A 9,542-nucleotide genomic window follows, 5' to 3' on the forward strand; every position below is an offset into this window, starting at 1 on the left:
CTGCGCCACAACGTCGTCTGTGTGTGTATACTCACCTAGTTGTACTTACCCAGTTGTGCTTGCGGGGGTTGAACTCTGGCTCTTTGGTCCCGCCTATCAACTGGTGTACAGGTTCCTGAGCCTACTGGGCTCTATCATATTTACATTTGAAACTGTGTATGGAGTTAGCTTGTTGCATATTTTTGGACCGTTTCTAGTTTTATTATGCCCTCCTTTACTGTAAATAAAGGTTCCATGCTGGGGCAGCATACTCAGTAGTGGATCTCACACTGAACGGTTCTTTGGTTCAAAATGGTTCAAAGAGTCGTAGAGTCTTAGCCGTCGTTATTCTCAAGTTATGTCTACTCATGTCTTTCCCTTTTTCAAAAGTTGGAAGGTGCCTTCCCTTCATCCTATATGTCTTTTTTTGCTCCAGTTCCTATCTTCATAACATTACATTTATCAGGGTTAAAGTCTAGTAACAATTTATCATGCCATCTATGAAGACTGTCGAGTCCAGCTTGCTATGTACTCACCTAGTTGTACTCACCGAGGTGTGCTTGAGGGGGTTGAGCTCTAGCTCTTTGGTCTCGCCTCTCAATTGTCAATCAACTGGTGTACAGATTCCAGGAAGGTATTGCAGTCCTTCTGATTCGCCTCATTAGCTAAAACAAATAAAAATGAATGAAAATGAATCAAATGAAAGCAAAAGGAATAAGCATACTTCCTTTGTTAAGTCGTTTACGTATATTAGGAACAGGCTGGGCCCCAGTACCGACCCTTGAGGCACTCCACTCATTACCGCTCTCCAGTCTGATAGTTCTCATCTTACTAACACTCTTTGCTTTCTTCATGAAAATTATGCCTTCACGTTCTCTAGTACTCTTCGAACCCAGGTCCATAAATTGCGAATCCCGAACGCTGTATGCGCGAGCGCGCCAGTGTAAACAATCAGATAAAGGCACGAAAATGCTTAAAGAAACCAAGAAAACAGTACAGTGAGGCGATCATGATAAGAAATGACCAAGGCAGATCGAAAAAAGATCGAGAAAGACCAAGCAAAGACTGAGGAAGACCAAAGGAAGACCGAGAAAGACCAAGCAAAGACCGAGGAAGACCAAAGGAAGACCGAGAAAGACCAAGCAAAGACCGAGGAAGACAGTCCCGTCAGATGTTGGCAGGAGTTCGAGTTCCTTATCTAAGGCACGGGAGGAGAACGTCTAGCGAAGCCCCATCACCCTGACTTATGGTACCTCTCTCTCACTCTCTCTCTCCCTCTCTCACTCCCTCCCTCTCTCACTCTCTCCCTCTCTCTCCCTCACCTCTCACACACGCTACTATAATTAACGATACACAGCTTCAAGCTCTCCGTGGACTCCAGTTGTCGCGAGAGGCTGGTGAAAGCAGTAAACAGTTTGAAGGAGAGAGATACAGAGTGCGAACAAGCCAGGCAGGAATACGGACTTGGGGGGAAAAGTTGAAACTTTGATTTGTTGTGGTAGTAGTGAAGGCAGTGGTAGTGGAGGAGCAGGCAGTGGTGGAACAGAATGTAGTTTTGTGAATGCGTGCAAGTGTGCAAAGCAGAAAATATATATATTCAAACGCAAAAGATATATTTTCCTGCTGTTGTTGTTTAAGATTCGCTACCTGGAACAAAAAAGTCCTACGTAGCACGGGCTATGGCGAGCCCGTAGTGGACTTTATTTTCGTGCGTCCTATCTGTTGGTTTCATCACTGATGGTATTATTACCTGTAGAACAAGAGGAATTCCACAAGAAAGCTTCCACAAGCTTAGGTCAGGTTTGTTCATCTTTGGATCTTTTTTTTAATTAGTTCTTGAATTTAGTGATTTAAGTATTAAGTCAGGTGTTGAGTCACATGTTGGCCAGATGAAACATTTACGGCAGTTTCCGCTAGTGATGGGACGCCAGGTGTTCAGGCTAAGAAGTATTTGCTTGTTGATTGTCAAAGTTCAAATAGGCCTAATTCTGCCTTGTTTTAAAAGTGCAGTTGTATATGAAACTACAACAAATTTAATAATAAAAGTATACTTATTATATGTCCAATACATTTTATCTTGTTGTATGTATGCCTGTAGCTTGCATAGTTTCCGGGGATTCACTGTGTGTATATTTTCTTTGACGCCATCACAGGATCGTAATTAATTTATCCCACACGGGAGACATCTCCCGTCACGCAGGGTGCAGTCGCGCCTCCACAGATCTCCAGTATCATCTATTGATACTTGTAATGGCTCAAAAGGGCTTCCACTTACGGACTATTCATGCCCGTGCCACCTTTTGGGTGGCTTAATCTTTCATCAGTCAATCAATCGATATAACCCACACGGGAGACATCTCCCGTCACGCAGGGTGCAGTCGCACCTCCACAGATCTCTAGTATCAGCTCTTGATACTGGTAATGGCTCAAAAGGGCTACCTTTTGGGTGGCTTAATCTTCATCAATCGATATAACCCATATACACACCGAGAGGTGTATACCCAGCTTCGTGTATATACACTGATATACACATTAGTCCTGGAGTATGTTCAGGACTAGAGTATACATGCCGGTTGGTCAGTAAGGTATTGTTGTAACCTTAATAATCCTCCAGAGGTTGACAGACCTCACCCCAAAACATCTATAGGACTTTGGTAAGGAATATCTTGATATTATTAAATGTAAAATCATGTTAATATATATTCATAATAATAGGCTACTAGTAATTCTCATTTTAACTTTGTTAAATATCAGTCTTTTATTACTTAAAAAGGTAATATTAATTGTTATTACTTACATATGCATTACCCATTGTTCAACCAATAATGTGTTATAGTATTTGATATATAATACATACTCATTAACATACTTTAAGAATGTTCATACTTCGTGCAGGAACCAGACGTAACATACCAAAAAAACTCAAAAAAATCGTATTATTTTGGAACCAAAACCCAACATGGGGTTTAGTTCCACCATCCAGGTAGGTGATGAACCAGCAGGCACAGCTAATTTGATTGACGATTGATGATGATTAAGCCACCCAAAAGGTGGCACGGGCATGAATAGCCCGTAAACAACATAGCTAATTGGTACAATTTTTTTTGGGGGGGTGGTGGCTTAATGCCTATCTACCTCTGGATCTACTGGTTGTTAAGGCCACCAGTAAGCACTTGATCAAGTACTGACTGATAACAACATAAGAACATAAGAACAAAGGTAACTGCAGAAGCCCTACTGGCCCATACGAGGCAGCTCCTATCTATAACCACCCAATCCCATGAAACATAAACACTTTCGTCCTGAACGAAATTAGTCTTGAATTACCAAGACTAAGGTAAACTCACTGTGTACATATCAAAGTATACAATTCACTTTTGGTTGCATGTAATGAAACAAGTGTCGTAGAACTTTTATACAGATTCCGTGCGCGTACTCTGCGCCTGACGTAGAATAATGTTACAAGTTTCTTTGACGTGAGGTGGTCCTTGAGGGCTAGCACCGCTACAAGAGGAAGTCCTTCAGCGCTAGCTACCGCTACAAGAGGTCCTTCAGCGCTAGCTACCGCTACAAAAGGTGGTCCTTCAGCGCTAGCTACCGCTACAAGAGGTGGTCCTTGAGCGCTAGCTACCGCTACAAGAGGTGGTCCTTGAGCGCTAGCTACCGCTACAAGAGGTGGTCCTTGAGCGCTAGCTACCGCTACAAGAGGTGGTCCTTGAGCGCTAGCTACCGCTACAAGAGGTGGTCCTTGAGCGCTAGCACCGCTACAAGAGGTCCTTGAGGGCTAGCTACCGCTACAAGAGGTGGTCCTTAAGCGCTATAGCTACCACTACGATAGGAGGTCCTTGAGTGCTATTCATAAGTTCATTGAGCGGCACTTAAGTATCAAGTGGGGTGTTCCACCTGGATGAGGAAGTAGAGAGGGCGGGAAGGGAGGAGGAGAGGTAGAAAGTGTACTGGAAGAGGAGGAGGGAGATGGAACAACCCGTTCTCACACTTGCTTAGAGTCAATATTTGACTTATTAATTAATAAGTGCATATGTGGTACACTAATTTATTGTAAATATTTGAGTTTACCTTGAAAAATTGAATAGAAAACACCGACCTAACCTAACCTTAGTATGTTAACATAAACATCTTATTGCTTCTTAATTACAATTAGTACTTAACTTATACCTATATTGATATTACAGTTTTATAAAAATAATAAAATAAAACTAAAATATTTACTTAAATTGTAAAGTAACTCAGGATATTGTCAAATTTTGTATAAAATCTCTATTGTTTAATAAAACTGAAAAGGAAATTCCTAATAATAAAACTGGTGTTAAGCAAATCTATAGAAATAGTTTATACCTTAAAAACACAATATAGCTTATAATATACCACATGTACTTATTAATATGCCAAATATTGACTATAAGCAATAAGTCACCTATGTACTGTCTTGTGCGAGAGCGGGTTGCAAGGAATGGGGGTTTGAGGGGACCCATGGCGGTGTGATAGGGGCCCCATGACTGACTCGGGGGTCACTCAACTTGGAGCCTCAGGCAGCGCCGCCGGACAGGGCCAATAGATCCAACTAAACTGCCTTATAACCAATGAACGAATCCACAAGGGCCTTGATTAGGGTTCGAACCTACGTCCGGGATGATCCCAGACGCTCCTTAGTCGACTGCGCTTGGGGGATAACCAATTAAAAACAGCAACAAGACAAACTTGTGACTTATACCTGTGTCATACTTGTTCTCACACCTGTCACACTCGCCTCAAACCTGTCTCACACCTGTATATTGATTACCGAGAGGCCAGGGAGTGGGGGGGAGTTAAGAAGAGAAATAGAGAAGAAAAGGAACTCGAGATAGTAAGAGAAAATGAAGGAGAGAGATAGATGAAAACTGCGATAAAGGGAGAGAGTAAAGAGGGAGAAGAGAGAAGGAGAGACTAAAAGCAGGGAGCAATGTAGGAAGAGGATGTAGAGAGGAAGTGGTGACAGGGGGGACGGGGGGAGAATTAGAGGTGGGGAGGATGGGGGGGGGAGGAGGCAGTATTCACCACCAACATGTCCGTATCCCACAACCAGCTCGTAAAGATAACTGGCACACCTTGTTGAACACTGAACAAGTGAATATGCAGCAACAGGTCGTGGGGGGAGGGGGGAAGGGTGATGGACTGGGGGAGGGGGGAGGGGTGGTGGGGGGAGGAGTGATGGACTGGTGGAGGGGTGATGGACTGGTGGAGGGGGGAGGGGTGATGGACTGGTGGTGGGGGGAGGGGTGATGGACTGGTGGAGGGGGAGGGGTGATGGACTGGTGGTGGGGGGAGGGGTGATGGACTGGTGGTGGGGGGAGGGGTGATGGACTGGTGGTGGGGGGAGGGGTGATGGACTGGTGGTGGGGGGAGGGGTGATGGACTGGTGGTGGGGGGAGGGGTGATGGACTGGTGGAGGGGGAGGGGTGATGGACTGGTTGAGGGGGGAGGGGTGATGGACTGGTTGAGGGGGGAGGGGGGATTGACTGGTGGTGGGGGGAGGGGTGATGGACTGGTTGTGGGGAGAGGGGGTGATGGACTGGTGGAGAGGGGAGGGGTGATGGACTGGTGGTGGGGGGAGGGGGTGATGGACTGGTGGAGGGGGGAGGGGTGATGGACTGGGGGAGGGGGGAGGGATGATGGACTGGTGGAGGGGGGAGGGGTGATGGACTGGTGGTGGGGGGAGGGGGTGATGGACTGGTGGAGGGGGGAGGGGTGATGGGATGAACATAAATCACACATAAAGCCTTTTTGCCCATGCGAAAAGTAGCTTAAGTTGATAATTTTCAGTTTTTTTTTAATATTTTCGGAGGCCTTTTTTATTAATGTTTTCGGCTCTTTTGTCTATATTTTCTGTGCTTTTGTTGATATTTTCAGAACTTTATTTTTATTCCTCGTTAAAATTTGTCTTGCATTCATACACTCCAGGCGAGTGTGTCTGTTCTTGTCATACCACTTTCTTGGATGTATCTTTATTTCTTAGTCTCTCCTCGTCAGGGAGGTGTAGGTAATACACTTCCACACGGAGAACTATGTGAAAGAGTTCACTGTAAGTGTGAAGAATCTCTCACACACACTCTTGTAGCTCCCTGACGCAAGAAAACTCGCACATCGTATCAGCAAGGCCGACAGTCCGCCTGCTATCATAACTCACACATCGTATCAGCAAGGCCGACAGTCCGCCTGCTATCATAACTCACACATCGTGTGAGCAAGGTGGATAGCCTGCCCGCTATCATAACTCACACATCGTGTCAGCAAGGCCGACAGTCGCCTGCTATCATAACTCACATCATGTCAGCAAGGCGGACGGTTCGCCTGCTATCATAACTCACACATCTTGTGAGCAAGGCGGACAGCCCGCCTGCTATCATAACTCACACATCGTGTCAGCAAAGTGGACAGCCCGCCTGCTATCATAACTCACACATCGTGTCAGCAAGGTGAACAGCCCGCCGGATATCATAACTCACACATCGTATCAGCAAGGCCGACAGTCCGCCTGCTATCATAACTCACACATCGTGTCAGCAAGGCGGATAGCCTGCCCGCTATCATCTCACAATATTACCTGTTTCTGTGTGGAAAGGATAGGATAGAGGATGGATGGATAAATCCATGATGGTGATGGATAAATTAACATAAAATTCGTTTGTGAACAGCGAGTACTAAAAAAAAAATATGTTTAACAAGGCGATATTGTCTTTATCACTCATATCCTCAATAGCTATAATGCGCAACAAACTTAGATTTATCGGTAAAACGATAGACTCGCTTCTAGCAAGGTCCACGTTCGATTCCCAATGATCCAAGTGGTTGCGCCCGTACTCACAACCCTTCCAAAAAAAAATCTGTTTAGTGAAGATGTCTCACCGCCTGATATTACTTCCTTTTCTTTCAGTAAACATAATAATATTACCATTATAAACAGATAAATAAAACGGGGGTCCTGTTCTGTTGTTCTATTTCTTCCGTTGAACAGTGAAATCTGTCCCTGCATCAGTACCAATGAACAGCCGTTGCATACCAACTGGTGAACAATGGACCCACGGAGGTGAAGAGCCAGCGTCCCACGCTCATTGCGACAGCCAACATTTCCTGCGTGGTTTAGTGTGCGTCAAACACGCAAACACGCAGTCAAATACACATTTATTACGCTCAACGACTAGCAGTTAAAACATGGGAACAGGTGTTTGGGTCTCTACATATGTTTGGGGTGAAACATATGTACACTACACCTCATCCCTCTCCAACTACAGCCTAACCAAACTTAATCCAACTCAATCTCAGCTAATTAACCTATTGTATCTTAACCGTAAACATAGCCTATTTCAGACTTAACATATCCTAACCTATCCCTAAACATAACTTATCTCAAACTTAACATATCCTAACCCATCCCTAAACAAAACTTATCTCAAACATATCCTAACCCATCCCTAAACAAAACTTATCTCAAACATATCCTAACCCATCCCTAACTTTACATATCTCAAAGCTATTCTTTTTTTTTACATTTGACCTGTCCAGAAAACTGTTTTTTTCTGTATTTAATAAAATACAATATATATCATATATACATAAATTTTACAAGGCTACACTACATATACAGTAGTGATAATATGAAACAAATGTTTCATATTTTCACAGAACATGAACTTTAAACCTTTAAATGTTATACTTATTTTCCCAATAGCAAGAACTGGATCCCTGTCGACTAGGAAATACTCTCTGTCTCTCTGTCTCTGTCTCTCTCTCTCACAGGGAGAGCTCCCTCTGATGTGCCAAGAGGGGGGGGGGGAGACTGGAGGAAGACAATATTAGGAAGAGATGTGATTGGCTAACGATTTAAAAACAAGAGTGATAAAGAGGAGAGAGAGAAGAGGAAAGAGTAAGAAGAAATGAGGAAGATGGGAGAGTAAGAGAGAAAGAGGGGATAAGAGGCTCAACCAGTGGAAAGTTCTGATTGGCTAATGGACAGTAAACGTGCTTAGATTAGCCAATCGCAACCCGCCATAAGGAGGCAAGATATACAGCCCTCGCTCCCCCCCCCCCCTCCCGTCTGGTGCTGCATGTCGGATTGTATGTTGTATTCTAGGAATGTTATGTTGTATTATACTTTAGTTTGGTTCTCTTGATTGTTTTATGTTGCGTGTTTTATTAGTTCTTTCTGTGTATTTTATATTACACCGGACTTTTAAATTTGGGGAATTTCAGGCCATATACTTTGTTGTCTTTATTATATAATGCATTTTCTGTTATATCTTGTATATTATTTTATATATAGTATTTTATGTTGCACTCTTCAGTTTGTTATATTCTGAATCTCCCGTTGTATTTTTTAGTATATTCGGCTATACAAGTGTTTATGACAAGTGTACGATAACCTTGACGTCTTGGGTACGATTGTCCGTGACGGTCGAGACTGTAGGCTTCGCGCATTATGAATTGACTTATTTTAAACAACGATTCGTTCATATCCTTAATTCGACTCCCACCTTTTTAAATGATATACCATAGTCCTTCCTCGTATGACTCGTTAATGCCGCCAAACCCCCTGTTTATGAGTGAAAAACGGTTTACACACGACACACAACTGATGACGATTGAACACTTCCGGAACAAGTGCTTCACTGACGATTTATGTTCGAACCACAATTCTATAAATGCTTCACCCACGTACTTCTAATACAAATAATCGCCACTAGAACCTAAAAACCTAACCTGACCTACACCTAACTATACGCAGAATTTTTATGTATACAAATATAATTGTATATATGAAAACAAACCAATTTTTAATACACAGTATGTTAAAATTGTTGAATGGGTCTGGATAGGAATTGCAGGAATGGTGGTGAACAACTTACAAGGATTCGAGGCACAAATATCTATCTTGAGATGATTTTGGGGCTTAGCGTCCCCACGGCCCGGTCCTCGACCAGGCTTCCTTTTTGTTACACACCCCCAGGAAGCAGCCCGTAGCAGCTGTCTAACTCCTAGGTACCTATTTACTGCTAGGTAACAAGGGCATCAAGGTGATAGAAACATTTTGTCCATTTGTCTCCGCCTCCACCGGGGATCGAACCCAGTACCTCAGGACTACGAATCCGAAGCGCTGTCCACTTAGCTGTCAGGCGCCCTCTAGGATGTGTTCTTCCACTTAACCTTACTGTTTCACAGTTAATTTAGAGAAAATGGCAAAAACAGGAGAACGAGACGCCAGTGAACGCAGCGGAATGTGGCAGCGCGCGCTTGACACCTTCTTGGGCCACTAAGACCCAAGCAAGTGTGTGAGAAACTGCAGCAAGCGCCTCCACACGACGCCCCATGCATGGCTTGACATGATTTGCAGCTGTCAACACCACCGGAGGAGCAGCAAATAAAAACGGTCCATGGGTAATTATAGCCTAATTAGTGCAGCCTCGTGCATATATTTCTCGTGAGCATTGAGCCTTCCCCATATTGTTCACGTTGCTCGCTTGATTCTTCTCCAGTGAGGCGACAGCGTCTTTATCGTTTGTTGGGGTGAG

At 43.9% G+C, this 9,542-nt stretch overlaps 1 protein-coding gene across 1 annotated transcript in view; it reads left to right on the plus strand.

The window, feature by feature from the left end:
- Nucleotides 1-1,354: 1,354 nt before the first annotated feature.
- The window catches only part of LOC123766794 (transcription factor GATA-4), a 237,973-nt gene continuing 229,785 nt past the window's right edge, over nucleotides 1,355-9,542 (plus strand). The window contains exon 1 of the mRNA XM_069307561.1: nucleotides 1,355-1,774. The gene's annotated coding sequence lies outside the window, so the exon portion shown is untranslated. The remainder of the gene's footprint in view (nucleotides 1,775-9,542) is intronic.

Source organism: Procambarus clarkii, chromosome 60, assembly GCF_040958095.1.
Source record: "Procambarus clarkii isolate CNS0578487 chromosome 60, FALCON_Pclarkii_2.0, whole genome shotgun sequence".
NCBI lineage: Eukaryota > Metazoa > Arthropoda > Malacostraca > Decapoda > Cambaridae > Procambarus > Procambarus clarkii.